Source organism: Prionailurus viverrinus, chromosome A2 (assembly GCF_022837055.1).
Source record: "Prionailurus viverrinus isolate Anna chromosome A2, UM_Priviv_1.0, whole genome shotgun sequence".
Taxonomy (NCBI): domain Eukaryota; kingdom Metazoa; phylum Chordata; class Mammalia; order Carnivora; family Felidae; genus Prionailurus; species Prionailurus viverrinus.
The window spans coordinates 56,805,433-56,820,052 of record NC_062562.1 but is presented as its reverse complement, the minus strand read 5'-3'; the positions used below and the strand labels follow the sequence as shown (position 1 = coordinate 56,820,052).

At 54.0% G+C, this 14,620-nt stretch overlaps 1 long non-coding RNA gene across 3 annotated transcripts in view; it reads left to right on the top strand.

Moving 5' to 3' along the window:
• Nucleotides 1-1,322: 1,322 nt before the first annotated feature.
• Nucleotides 1,323-14,620, top strand: part of LOC125149071 (uncharacterized) — a 105,017-nt gene continuing 91,719 nt past the window's right edge. Inside the window, exons 1-2 of one of the 3 annotated variants that reach the window (XR_007145802.1) lie at nucleotides 1,323-1,499; nucleotides 3,160-3,341. This is a non-coding gene — a long non-coding RNA (uncharacterized LOC125149071). The remainder of the gene's footprint in view (nucleotides 1,500-3,159; nucleotides 3,342-14,620) is intronic. The other 2 variants (XR_007145803.1, XR_007145801.1) reach the window with 2 other exon arrangements.

The window sequence follows — 14,620 nt, the reverse complement described above, 5'->3', positions numbered from 1 at the left end:
ATGGAGCCTTCCAGTTCACTTTGGCCCAAGCACTGCTTCTGGACCCCGAGGGCTTCGACAGCCTCTTCAGGGTAAAGCGTGAGGTCTTTTCTAAATAGAGCTTTCCAGCTGTCAGCTCTTGCCTTGTGTGTCCCTTCAAGTGCTAAGCTGTTGATTTCTTGTCAGCTCGGCCTCTCCTGTGGCGGGCACGGGAGGCCACAGTGCACAGAAAGGAGTGCACGAGTGAGACATGGAAAGCGCAGTGATGGATACATCCCATTCCAAACCGAGTGAGACTCTTGGCATGTTCTGGAAAAGACCTCGGGTGTGCAAGTCGGGCGTCAGGTTCCCCAAGGCTCCAAGGAAAGAGATGTCCCAGGCACGGTGGAGGGGTGAAGGCTCTTGGCCTCCCTTATAGCAGCTCCCAATGCCGGCTGTGAATGGGGGACTGCCCTGTGGTCACATGAGCAGGACTCTGCCAAGGAAAGCAAGGGAAAGAGAGGGATTCTAGTCTTCGGGGAACTGGGAAGGTGTGTTAGTGCTGGGGAAAGAAGGTCCCTGCCTGCCTTCAGTGCACATTGCTTTTTTGAGTCTTGTAACAGGCACATGACAGTTACCAAGTCTCAGGCACCCACAGAATGCCAGGCGTGGGGCCGGGTGCCCTGACACACGGACAGGCTGTACCATGAGGCTTCTCAGGCTGCACACAGAAGAATCCAGGTGTGCAATCTGGGCTCCACACTTCCAACCTATAGCCCTGTCACCTCCTTTCTCTGAGCCTCCGCCACATCCTCTAAAATGGGGTCATCAGTTGCTACCTTAACAGGGTCGGTCCTATGAGGATTCATTTGGGTAATGTGACTGGCCCTGCCTATGGCAGGCCGCCAACAGACACGGTTTGAATCCATTTGGATCTCCAGGTTAGACTGTGGAGTTTTGCACTGTTATCTCAAAGTCCCCCTTGAACCTAGCCTAAATCCATACTGTCACAATTCCAGGATGCTCCATTTACACAACTTCAAGGAGCAATTGGAGTTGTTGTTGTTGTTGTTGTTTGATAGCCACTGAGTGACAGAAAAACCAAAGTGGCCTAAACAAGCAATCAAACGAGGCAGGAGAGAATGATTTACGTCCTAAGAAGGCTAAGGGCAGACAGTTTTAGGCAAGGCCGTACCTGGGTGCTTGATGACATCAGTAGCAATCATCTTTCCCGACCTCCTGGCCTTGCTTACTTTCCTCTGTGCTGGTGTCATTCTCAGCTGGGCTTTTCTGTTAGGAAAGCAAGATGGCCCCCAACAGTCACCTTCAGCCTCCCAACAGAAAAAGAACCCCTCATTCCCTATGATTCCAGCCCTAAGGTCAGGACCCACTGGGACCTAACTGGCACATACCCAGTGCTGAGCCAATCACTGTGGCCAGGGAGGATGGCCAGATTGAGGTCGTGTGACCACCCTCCCTAAGGAAACTCCTGAGCTGTTCAACCTGTCTTCCTGTGTGGGAGTGAACCTGAGAGGACAGAGGTTAGTGTCCAGTTGCTGCCCTCCTCTGTGCTTAATATCCTGGGTTGCACCTGCTCTTATCCTCTTCCCGCCACCCCACTGTCTTCGTGGCAGCACTTCTTCCCTTCCCCCACTGCTTTCTTCCGTACCATTTCACCCATACCAAAAAGGACCACGACTTCCTGTTTGAATTCAGGATCCGGGGCCCACGCCCAGCTTCAAGATTTGTTTTTTTGCGTCCCGGTATAATTGTTTATTCAGTCAACCAGTGTCCACTGAGTACCTACTATGTACTCCCGTGAGTTTTCAGGGTCTAATTATTCTGGGTTTCTGGGGGCAAATCCCAGGAGCCTTCCAAGGAAATGAGTTTTCTCTGAGCAAGCATCTAGAGGCTAGCTTCCAGTCCCTCGGTGCCACCCACTGTGTGGCCCTGAGGGAAGTCTTTCCCCTCTCTGGACTTGTGCTTTCTTATCTGCAAAGTGAGGCACTGGGAAAGTTGATATCCTGGAGCCCTCTCAGCTCTGACATCCTGTGTGGCTGGGTCTTAGAACAAGCCTCTCCAGCTGAGTCAGCCTGTAAGCACCATGGACAGTGACCACAACACTCCCTCTGCTGCCACTGGGAGCATCTTGGTTGCTGTCCCTGTGGGTGCGCTCAACTGAGTCCACAACCATACAGTTCTGTGTCTGAACCTTCCTCATCTTGGCTATTGAGAACACCCAGGGCAAAGGAGACCCCGTGGCTTGCTGTGCCTGTGTGGACCCCAAGGCTCTAAATTCCTGTAAGGTGGACTAATGCTCCTGCTACAAAAATTCTCTTTTGAGGTTTTGTGAATCCCAAGCATTCCCACCACTGAAAGTCAAGTCTGGAACTCTAAAAAGGAGGCATAGGGAGGGAGGCCACATGGAGGAGAGGAAGGGTTCTATACAGGTTGCTATATGTCCATGGAGCCCATCCTTCCTCTGCCTCCCTGTCCCTCCCTTCTTCTTCTGTCACCCACTCCCCTTTCTCTGTTATAGCCGAAATTGGTCATAGCCCCGTGGAAGAAGAAAGATGCCTGATGTGTCACGAGGGAGGCGAGGGATCCTTTGGAGGCATGCCCAGTGGGAGGACTTTCTTTTTCTTCCGGTTGAGTCTAGTTTCTCTTCACTCTTTGAACACTTGGAGACATGAATTAATTCCCCTGGTCACTGTGTCACTCATTGGTCACCTCACTCGGCTGCTCACCACATCCATGTCTTCCCATCTTTATTTAGCTCAGCCTTTTTTTTTCAAGCAAGAAGGGAGATTTCTTAGGAGAACATAGACAGCCCAAGGACAAGCAGAGAATAGAGTAGCTGGTCCTCCCCAAAGACGGGAGCCAGCAACTGTTTAAGACATGAGAAGCCAAGCCTGCTGTATCTTCTCGCCATTCTGGCGTCACACATTCACTCACCTCTGCTCCCCTTTGTACATCACTAGACCCTTCCATCTTTTAAATCTCTTGGCTTCTCTCCGTTTCCACTGCCATGACCCTAGTGTAAAGTACTTTTCTTTTTTTTTTTTTGCCTGGCAAACTGAGGCAGCCTCCTGAATTTTCTCCCAAATCCCACCCTTGCCCACTTCCAATCTGTGTCTCTCACTACAGCCAGAGGGATTTTTAGAAATGAACAGTTTATTCAACAGATTTCACTGATCCTAGGAAAGACGTCAAACTCATAAGCACGGTGTGGAACTGGATTACCACTCCCCCATATTCGGTGCCCTGTATCGAAGTGCCCTGCTCGGTTGGAGGATTATACAGCACGGCCCATGTTGTCCTCAGGCATGGCAGAGGGGCTGCTGAACAGTGAAAACAGATGTGAGCACACGCGTGAAGAACCAGTGAGTAATTTACCACTTTTCTTTTCCTTTTTCCACGACAATGGCAATATTCCAGATAGAGACAGACTGCTCTGTCAACCTGAGTGCAGAGGGGAGAGGAGACGAAGGAGAGCCACATGAGCATGTAGTCTGAGACATAAAGAAACTTTATTGTAGGCCACTGAGATTTAGAGAATTGTGTGTTATGCAGCGTAACCCATCCTAGCCTAACCGATACGCATAATCCATGAATTCTTGCCCATCGCCCCATTGCTTTGCTGAGGCACCACTGGCCTTTCGGTCCTTACACCAGTTGCTCCCTCCCACCTTACAACATTTGTCTGTGACTCTCTCTCTCCTGGGAAAGTTCTTCACTCCCACTGTTGGGCAGTTGACAGTTACTCACCAATGAGGTCTTGGCTTCGCTGTGAAGTACTCAGGAAAGGATGGCCTGGTCCCTGTTCAGAATACCTAGAATTTACCGTCTTTGTCATTAGAGCTCTTTCACTACACTCTAAGTTGGAGGAAAACAGAGCCCAAGGGTTTAGATCATGCTTCTTTGAGGCCCTACTCCACCCCCCACCAATGTGCCCGGGCCCATGCTGAGGGGCTGGAGGTAAGGGGGTACATCAGCCCTGCGCCCTGCTCCCACAACCTGCCTGTGACGGGGGAGATAGGTGTGCAAGCAGCAGCATTTGAACCCATTATGATCGTTCTAGCAGGAAATTAGTGTAACGAGGCCAGCCAGGAGGCAAGGAAGAGGGGGAGTCAGAGATGGCTTTGAGGAGGATTTGGAGGTGTCCAGGTGGGGGGAGCTTCCTGGGAGAGTGGGCGATGGGGGGATCTGATGGAGGGATTGTAGGGCAAGAAGTGGTGCCCAGAGTTTCCAGGACTTGAAAGAGGATGAACCCAGGAGAAGTTGGAACCAGAAGTAAATAGCTGGCGTCTGTGTGTATTCCTGGGAACACAAGTGAGCGTTCCTGTTGGAGTGCCTTTGCAAGCTCATGGTGTTGGCTTCTTGGGGTCGAGGGATGGTGATAACGATGACAGTGGGTTCCAAGCCCTTTCACACAGTGGATATCAGTGGCAGGCTCTGATCCGAGGGTGTGGTGGGCGTGTGTGGGCAGCTGTGTTCCCGGACACAGCAGCGGGAGAGACATCTTTGTCTCCACTCTGCTCATTGGACACGTCTGGATGCCTTAAATTCCTGACTTTGTCTTCTAAGAAAACCCACCACGGTTCTTTCTAGTGAATCAAGGCTTCCTGTGTACACAGCCCAGTAGTCATTTAAAACGTGTATCAGGTGAACAAAATGAAAGAGAGACGAATCGCCGAAGCATCACGTCCCTGGGTATGATGTCTCTCCGCGTGATCTTGTTGTTAAAAGAATCCGCAGGGACCAGGATGAAACCAGATGCTCCATGATTAGGGGCTGTGGTCACTCAGCAGGCCCCTGCTCTGGGGAAGTGAGGTGTTTCCTGGGGTTTGAGGGCCCTGATGGGACATGACAGAAAAGCTTCTCAGCCTCCCAGAAGGTTGGAGGGTGGGCAGTGATGCTGGAAAAGTCACCCCCCTCTGTGTCCCTTGAGTCTCTCGCTGTTGGAATAGGGAGGGAGGTACCATTCCCCGACTGCCAACCTCACTGGCTGTGCGGCTGAGGCAGTAGGTGGACAGTTCTCGGAGAAGCCCATCGATTCCAAGGAATTGTGGCTGTTTGATGGTATTATCTTCATGCGGGTGTGAGGTGGACCCTGCTGGGCTCCCCATACTGGAGGGGACAGACACCCACAGAAACTGGACCAGACCCAGCACACAAGCTCTCCTCGGGAAAGCTGATCTCTGTGTGGTGGTTGTCTAGAGGAAGGGACGTCAGCGCTCACTGGAGGGGATGGGGGGGTGGGGTGGGAGGTAGATGGAATAGCACAACCAAGGAGGAGTCTTTTGAGCTGGGACCAGAAGGGGAGGAAGAGGGGACAGGCGGGGGCAGGGGGGGCAGGTAGGGAGGGGATCAGAGGAGCAAAGGCCTGCAGGCCCCGCAGGCCTAGGCGGTGGTGCAAGGAACGCCATCCTCCTGCCTCAGAGAGCTGGTTGAATCTGGCACAACGGGGCCGCTTCCACGGCTCTCTGGGCTAGAGGGTGAAGCTGAGCTCCTGCCTGGCCCTCCGCCCGTCTTGCCGTTTTCAGGTCCAGCAGAGCTCACCCGCAGAGCGGAGACGTGAGCCTGCCCACCCGACGGATGGGAGCACGGGCTCTGGTCAGATGATGGGGGGGCCAGGGGCCCCCCCGCGGTGGACCGGAGGCCACAGGCGTGGGCAGTGTAGACGCTGAGGCTGCACGCTGCCAGGGTCCGGCTAGGGTCAGTTCCAAAGCCAGTCGGCTCCTCCCTAGGGCCCCTGCCTCTCAGACTAGCTAGTGCCTGCTGGTGAGGCTTCAGAACCTTCCAGGCCACAGCTGGAGGGATCTGGATCTCTCCAGATCAGCAGGAAGGTATCACTTAGTGTGCCCTCTCAGACTGGCATCCCTGGCAGCCTGCAGGGCCCAGCTGCGGAGCCCAACGCTGCGTGTCTGTGCTCCATGTGAAACAGTGCTGCAATCCATGAGTAGTGTCCGCAGCGGGTGAGGAAGGGGAGACCTGGGTTATGCACGCCAGCCATTTGCCACTCCTGGTACACCCCCTCATTTTGCATATGGAGAAACTGAGGCCCAGAGGGAAGAATGCCCTCGTCCAATTGCCTGTCCTTTCACTTCCCGCTCTGGCCTCTCGACGGAACTCTTGGTACCCCCCGTGACACCACGTGAAAACAGTCAACTATGTGTGTGACAAGGAAATCATAGTGGATGTGTCTGGACCCACACCATGTTTCTCTTCTTGTTTTTCTCCTTTGCCTCTGTTCTGTGTTAATACTTGGTGTGTTTCGTGCATTATGAAGGATGGTGGGACAATGAACATCCCTGGGCCCGCAGCTCAACTCCAGAACTAGAACGTTCCCAGTCACTTCCATCTTCTCCTTGCCTGGAGGTCACCCCTCTCTGCAATTTGGTGTTTGTTTGTTTGCCATTGTCTTGCTCACAGGCCGACTGAATAAGCCTAAACATTAGATTGCTTCTTTGTTCTCAAGCTCTAAAAACTTGCTCTCTGTATGTAGGTCTCTAAAATTTGCATTTTTGTACTCAACATTTCCCTCTCTCTGAGCTTGAGCTGTGCTGCTGTGTAGCTGGAGTTTGCTGTCACCGGTGTGGAAAGAAATTGTGTGACTGTGCTACAATTTCTTTTTGCATTGCTCTGTCAATGAGTATCTGGGTCATTTCCTCTCTCCCCCTCCTCTTGCTAAGAGTGCTGCGACGAACTCTTCTTGGGTGTGCCTTGTGTGGCTCCTGGGAGTGGATTTGCAGGGTGCTAAGGCATGGGACTGGTCAACCTAACAAGAAAAGGCCAAAGCGGTTTTCAGTGTGGCCAGACCAGGTTTCACACTCATCAACCGTGGGTGCCAGCTGATCTCCATCCTCTCAGACCCTCGGTGCTGTCAGATGTCACATGTCTTCCTCACTGTGAGCCTGATGGATGTGAAATCTCTCACGGGGACCTTACCTTGCACTTCCCTGCATCCTCGTGACATCGGGCAGCTTTTCCCGTGTTCATCTGTGCACTCCGTTTCCTCCTCTACGACATGCCTGCTGTGGTCTTTTTGCTCATTGCCTCTCTTCTTCCTGTGGATTTGTAGGACTTCTTTATGTATTCTGGATACTGATCCTTTGCTAGTTGTACATATGCCAAAGGTCTTCTGCTTTTAGTGATTTGTCTTTTCACCCGTCATTTGGTGAAAGGAAATTTACATTTTACTGCAGTCAAAACTATCGTTTTTTTTTTTATGCTTACTGAGCTTTTAACACCTTGGTAAAGAAATTGTTCCCAACGCCAAGTTTGCAAAGATATTCCCCCAGAATATCCCCCTCTTCAACTTCTCTCTTTCAAATATAGATTTTTAATGTGTCTGGAATGGGTTCCGATGTCCCAGCACCGTTTACTAACTGGGCCGCCTTTCTCCACTCACATGTCAAGAAGCCTTTTTAAAACTCCTAAGTATTGAGCTCTTCAGATCTCTGATCATTTGTAGCACACCTGCAGTCATTGATGCCTGCTGTCCGCGTGTTCTCCCCTCTCCCTCTTTTTACCATTGCGATCCCTGGTACGTGCAGGTGCCCCAGGAGGCCCTGTGTAGCCATGTATGGATTTTTTTTCTATGTTTCTTTCTTTATCATTTTTTGAGAAGGAGAGAGAGAGAGAGAGTGGGGAAGGGGCAGAGACAGAGAATCTCCGAAGCAGGCTCCATGCTGTCGGTACAGAGCCCGATGTGGGGCTCGGTCCCCTGACTATGAGATCGTGACCTGGGCTGACAGCAAGAGTCAGACGCTTAACCAACGGAGTCACCCAGGCGCCCCATCCATGGATGTTTTTGTGAGGATGAGGAAACAGGAGCACAGAGGAGGGTTGAGTTTGTACCACGAGACTGCATGGTCCCTTTGGACCCCGACCAGGCCCTAGCTCTCGCTCCTGGTGACTGGTCCAGGACCCAGGGATGGGTCTGCCATGGGGCCCCTCACGGAGTACAGAAGAGCTTTGTCCCTGAACCCTGGATCCATGGTGGGTCTGGGCCTGCCCTGGGCCTCCTTGGCCCTGGAGGGTGCCCTCCCCGGCTTCCGAGGCTGAGCCAGGCCAGCCGGTGTTGCTCCTGTTTGCGGCCGGGGAGTCCCAGCTCCAGTTAGAGACTTCTCTCTTTTGTAGGCTCTAGAAACTCTGAGAAGTGCCCTAAATGGTGGGCCCTCGATTAAGGGGTTTCAGAAGGCAGGAGCCCCAGGGACGCCTTGCTTTGGGAAGCCCCTTGTGTTCCAGGGAACTGCTCTCTGTGGCCACCTCAAGACGAGGTGATTTTGACAAACATGTGTCACCTGCATGACACTTGTAAGCAGTTATGCCATGGCCATAAATCTGGGCTTGTGCTGCCGAGTGCGATACCGGCTCCTACATGTGGCTGAAGCACTGCCAACAGTGTCTCTGCTGGTTTGTCTGGCCGGGGGGGGGTGCCAGGCTGCTTCAGGACACATCGGCTCCCAGTCAGTGGCTGTATGCTATGAAGGTCCCAACGCCGACGTCTTTCTCAGCATCCCACTCTCCTTCCTAACCTTCGCTGGCTCCCACTGGATGTCTCACAATGTGGACACTTTTGCACCCAGTCATGCTAATTGCTCTGAAAAGAAATAAAGCGGGAGGAGTGTGCAGGGAGTGACGCAGGCCATTTGTAAGAATGATCTGTGATCTCCGGTTTGTTTAACAAACCTACTGGGTCAGAGCCTGAAGCAAATGGTGGGGAGCTGTGCGGGTATCCGGGAAGAGCATGCTAGTCAGGAGAGCTGCACATGCAAAGGCCCGGAGGTCAGGTTGGGTCTTATGGGTTGGAGGCAGGTGTGTCTGGAGTGCAGTGAGAGGCGCAAAGCTGGGAGCAGGGTGGGAGTAGGGAGCATCGTGTGGGATGGTGAGGCATTTGGCTTTCACCTGGAGTGTCATGGAAAGCGGCTGGAAGGCCCTGGGTAAGTCCAGGAAACCACAGAGGAGGCCAGATGGCTTAGGGGCAGCCACTTCCGGACCAACTATACCTTGGTCGTAACTGTGCTGACTGTAGATCCTAGCTGTAGAGCAGAACCCAGGTGACAGCAAACATGAGGGCCAGGTGACGGTCCCGAGGCCAGCCAGTCCATCTGTCTGCAGCCAGGCCTCTGCCTATAGATCCTGCAGCCTGTGCATCCTGCCCAGAATGCTGGCATGCCGGGATCAGTTAGTTTCTGCTGCGGAATAACCACCCCGAAACGTAGCGGCTTGCACCAACTGTTGACTTAGCTGAGCAGCTAGCTGGTCGGGCAGGTCTTCCGGGCTCCCTCAAGCATGTGTGGTCAATGGCAGGGGTCGGCTGATTGCCGGCTGGCTGTCGGCCGGGGCGACTAGGGGCGGTGGTGAGTAGGCTACACGTGTCCCATTCTTCCAGGAGGCCGTCTGGGCTTCTGCACATGGTGGTGCCAGGGTCCCGAGAGGGTGGGCACGCAAGGCCACGAGGCTCTTTGAGGCCTACGCCTGAAATTGGCACGGCATCATTTCCACCACATTCTGTCGGCCAGAACAAGTCACGGAGCCAAGGCAGATTCAAAGCGGGGGGATCTAGACCCGACCCCTGATGGGAAGAGCTGCCCCATCATAGTGCAAAGGGTACGGAGACAGGGGGGTGGAGGAACAGAGCTATTTAGGGATCAACTGCAGTGTCCCGTGTTCTGGAGAGAGGAGCAAGGCAGGAGCCAGTGCCCCAGAACAGTCAGCCATGGCTATGTCTCTGTCGCCCTGAAGAAACCAGACCCCCACAATCCAGGACTAGGCAGAGGAAGCTCGGACCATTTGTTCCTTTGTCACCAAATGCCACCTAGCCAGTAGCGATAGACTCAACAGTCCCCGTGGAGGTGTCTTTTCTCTGGGATGCTTACACCCAGGACTGCGGAGGACTGCGGAGATCATATGGAACATCGCACACCTTTGGCACCACCTCTTCCAGGAAGCCCTCCAGGCTTCTTCTGGGCTCTCCCAGGCTCACCCCCCTCCCCCCGTCACAAAGACAGTGTACTTGTGTCCCTCATTGGCTCATGTGTGTGTCAGCCTCCTGAGTCAGAAAGGCCAAGGCCTGAGGACGGGGCTGTGTCTCACTCACCCCGAATCCCTACTCCTAGCTGGGAGTGTGCACTGAGGATGAGGCTGGCAAGGTATGGGTATACTGGGGACCTGCATTCAGTGCTGACTCACAGTTGATGTCTGCAAGGGAAGGGGAGGGTCACTGTACCTGGTAGCAGGCCCCAGATGAGCTCGACCTGGAGCCGGGACGGGGGGTGCTGGGAACGATGGTGGATGCAGGCAGCAGCCAGAGCTCAGCAGAGCAAGGGCAGAGACCAGTCCTCTTGCAGACAGAAATGGGTCTCAAGCTCTGGGCGCCAGCACCAAGGCAGGAAGGCAGCCCACAGGAGAGCATGCAGAGAAGCCACTCCGGGTGTTCAAGGCCAGCACTGGGCAGATGGAAAGGCAGGCAGGGCCTGCCAACCCTGAGGAAGAAAGAAACATCAGCCACGTTTGGCTATAGTCACTTTCGTTTACTGGAGTTTCCCTTGCCTGAGATCCACTGTACCCAAAATCAATATTATTAGCATTAAAAAAGAGAAAGAAGCCAAGTAGGATGTAGCAACCCCGAATGCACTGTGGTTTCGGTGCCATCACAGCGCAGGAGAAAAAACTTCATCACCTTCTCATGCATACCAGAGACAAGGGAGGGAAGAATGGAGGCGGGGGGGATGGGGGGGGCGGGGAGCGGTCTTCACAAGGCCTCCAGGAGTGCCTCCCTGGGGCTCATTGTGAGTTAAGCCAGCCAGGCCTGCTAGTGTGCCAGCTCATCCTGCCCACCTGGCGTCAGCACCATTGCCCCGGGCTGGGCCGGGCAGTCTCCCTTGGAGAGAGCTTGAAGCTTTTGCAGTTTGTAGTGGTCTGTTGTATTTAGAAACCCGAGCATCCCAGAGTCATAAATTACGTTGAACTAGTTTGCTAACCCTTGTGACTCGGTACAGCGCCTTCTCAGAAGCGGCCAGTTATGTAACGGACTGAGTGAGTCGTGGCCCAGTCCCCGCAGTGAGGCAGCGTGTGCCAGGCCTGGCGTGGATGGTAGCCACCCAGGACCACGGGGACGATGCAGGGAGGTGCCGCAGGTCTGTGCACGGCATTTCTGTGGAAATGCACTCCAGAAGGGAGAAGGGTCTGTGAGTCCATGAAGTGGGATTCTCACTCCCAGCACGTCGTCGTGAGAGCTGTACCACATGGAAGAGGCAGAGCGCACCGTGTAGTTCAGCATTCCTGTTACGTCCCTGCTGGAGGATCAGCTCCTGCTTGCACCTTCCCAGGGATGGGGGCTCATCGCTGCCCGAGACATTGCACACTGACAGGAAGTTAGCTTCCCGCAAATTCCAGCTCCATCATCTGGGTACATGTTCTGAATCCGTGCTTGCAACGGCCTGGACAGAGTGGGAGGCCGTTGCAAGGCTGCTGGCCAGCTAGGACGGCTCTCCCAGCCTTTCCTCCATTGCCACAGCCCTCTGGTCACAACAGGTGCTAAAGGGCCCATCTGGTTACACATTCCGAGTGTTACCCCTGCACTGCAAGTTCATTGGCCACGGCAATGTTGACATCAAGAGAAACACGTGTCATTTTCTCATCTCTACAAAGAGCTCCAACCCCCTCCCCGTTGTTGTATTCAGAAAGCAGAGGGGCGACCCACACTTTCTGGGGTCATGGGGAGGAGATTCAGGTGTGAAGGGAGCATCTGCTTGTGATGTGGGATCCAGTTCCAGGATCCCCTGGCGTTCCTTGAAATTTGCTGGAGAAACAGAACCCATTTGATGTTCAAAACCAGGCTTCCAACAGAATGGGACAGCTGAAACACCCCACAAATGGACAAACCGCATGAAACAGGTTTTGAAGGCCGCAGCCTTTCTGGCAGTCTCAGCCTCCCCGAGCAGCAGGGAACGGGTTTTGCCGGGAGACGCCCGTTTGCGATGGCGCGCGCGCTCCTTTTCCCCCGGCCGAGACAGGTGCAAACTCAGATGGATTCATTTTCCACAAACGGAACGACTCGGTTTTGACCATGTTGCAGACCTAGGACTTGGCTCCCTTGTTCCCGGGGGGTGTGCGTCTGGTTTTCACTCCATTCCGAAGGAGCCTGTGGAGGCTGCTAACTTTGAACCTTCTAATGATAATGATTTACTGGTTTCAGGGGGTTCGGGGTGGGGTGGCGGGGGGAGGTGGGACAAGAAGAGTGATGCAGAGTTTGGAGTCTGAAGGAATGATTAGCTGCGTGGAGGGCCCGGGGCCAGTGCTGATGCTGTAGTTAAGGCACAAGGACTTTCCGCAGCACCAAAGCATCACCTTTTGCTTCTCATCAACCCCTGGAAACGAACTCACTCATGTTCACTGATAGGAATCAGTACCACGTAATGAGTGTCCGCCATGGGTCGGGGCCTCACCGCACCTGTACAACCAACCCCACCCGTTCAAGAGGGTTATGGTGCGCCCCAGTGTTTGAGCTCTGGGAGACTGGGGTAGAGAAATGCTGAACAGCTTCCCTAGACAACACGGCTTTCAAATGCAGATCTGAGACTTCCCACCCAAAGCCTTTCCAGGTCCTGTCCTTGGTGCCTGTGGAAGGTACAGATTTCCAGGCCCTGTCCTTGACGTGTCTGACTCGGTAGGGTCGGGGGCCCGAGACTCTGAATTTTGCCCCCTTCCCGCGTGATTCCAGCAGGCAGCCTGGACATCCAGCCTCTGTCCAAGCAGGCCAGCGTCCAGTATTCGGCTGTGCCCAGCTCACCAGTGTGAGCTCAGAAACACCGAACCAAGCAGTTCCCGTAGATCCCCCCACCCCTGGCACAAGAATCCTAAAACCCTGACTGGCATTTTCCAAAGGTCCCAGCAAGCTTCTCGGGACCCTGAGCAGCCAGCCAGTGAAACCTGAGGACTGCTTGTTTGGGGAGTGTGGGGGCTGCTTCTGGAGCAGGTGGGCTTGGTTACAAGTGTTGTCTTGATTGGAACGAGGACGTGGAAGGGAAAGCAATGAGTCCAAATTAATCCGTTTTCCTGTGAACATCTCCCACCACCCCGTGCCGAGGCGAGGCAGCCTTTGTAATTAACCGCCTGGGCCTTTGCTCCCCCCAGACCCAAAATGGGAGCGTGCGATTTATTTTGTGTGCGAGGTGGTATGAAAATTGCCAAAGTTGGCAGATGAGGCTGGGATGTTGGTGGAGCTGGGTAAACAGGGCTGAGCTGTCTGTCACCTCCAGGTCGGAATGGGGAGCTGGCTCCAAAGCAGGGACGGGGGCTGGGGCCACGGAGGTGCTGTGCCCAGGGCCGAGCAGGTGGCCTTGGGAGGAGAGCAGAAACTTCTTAGCACTGTGGATGGGAGTAGAGGCACTACAGTTCTGAAATCAAACCCTTCTCCTCGTCCTACCCTGTGTCACCACGGACCAGACACTGACCTCTCCAAGCGTCAGAGTCCACGCGGGTTCAGCGGTCTTTACTGAGTGCCTGCCGTATGTAGTGGACCCAAGTTCATCTGCCTGATGCGCATAAAGACCATCACTGAGACACGGGGTATAAAGCAAAGCAAGAGTTTATTCCAGAGGCAGGAGGGCGAGCCTCACATCCACCTCCCTAGAGGAGGAGAGTCAGGGGTACTTAGTGGCGAAGGAAAAAGGTCAGGGTACAAAGTTGCGGCTGCTAGCCCTTTGGTTACCCTTTTCAGTCCCCAGGGTCTTTTGATCCGCCCTCATTCTTGGGGGTATTGGGACCACGACCCGGCCGCGGCCGTTACTTCCTGCTGAGGTGGGGTGGAGACTGGGGTTAGACAAGTGGAAACTTTGGGGTGGGAAGGAATGTCCTGCATTACCGGGATTTTTGTACTTTGGTCAATAGTTCCTGTACCATGTTGTGTCTAGGGTTTTAGGGGTACTGGAGAACGACAGGCAGCATGTTGTCCTCAGGGCTTGATTCCCTTGGACCAGTTCCCCCGCGTCGGAGGTTCAGGTCCGGCAGAGGCTCACTGGTCTGAGCCGGGTCCCTTTCGACCTCCTCCCTGCTGACAGGGTGTAGGGAACCTGTGGATTCTTGTCATTCCAGTGTGAATCCACGGCTCAATTCCCTGTAGTCTCGGGGGAGTGGGGGGTCAACGGCACCTCGCAGGGTCTGACGTGTCCAGTGAGGCTGGAGCTGGTCCTCTGGGCTCCCGCTCTTCAGGTCTTTAGTGACATCTTTAGTGACACCTTTGGATGTCACCAAGGGATTCAGGCAGCGTGAAGACACATCTGTGAGGTACATCAGCCTGCCGGAAGCAAACTCAGGCCCTGGATGTACCTGATAGTATCCAAATCGCTGGTGGGAGCCCCGCCAGCGACTCCTAGGTCACAAAAAGAACATAGAAAGTCTTGCATATAACATTCCACAGGGGCTTAAACCAAGCCCTCTTCTAGGGACCACTCTTTCCCAAAGCAGGGCAGATGGCACGGGTTGTTCCCAAGTGAAGTGGGTTTCTTGGCAGAGCTTTGCCAAAGTTCATTTTTTTCCCTTTTTCCACTCTCTCGGTGTCTCCAGGAAGCGTGTGATTTCCACTGAATGCCCAAGGCCTTGGACACTGTGGTTGTCACTCCATTGTCACTCTGAATTATTAGCGGCACTC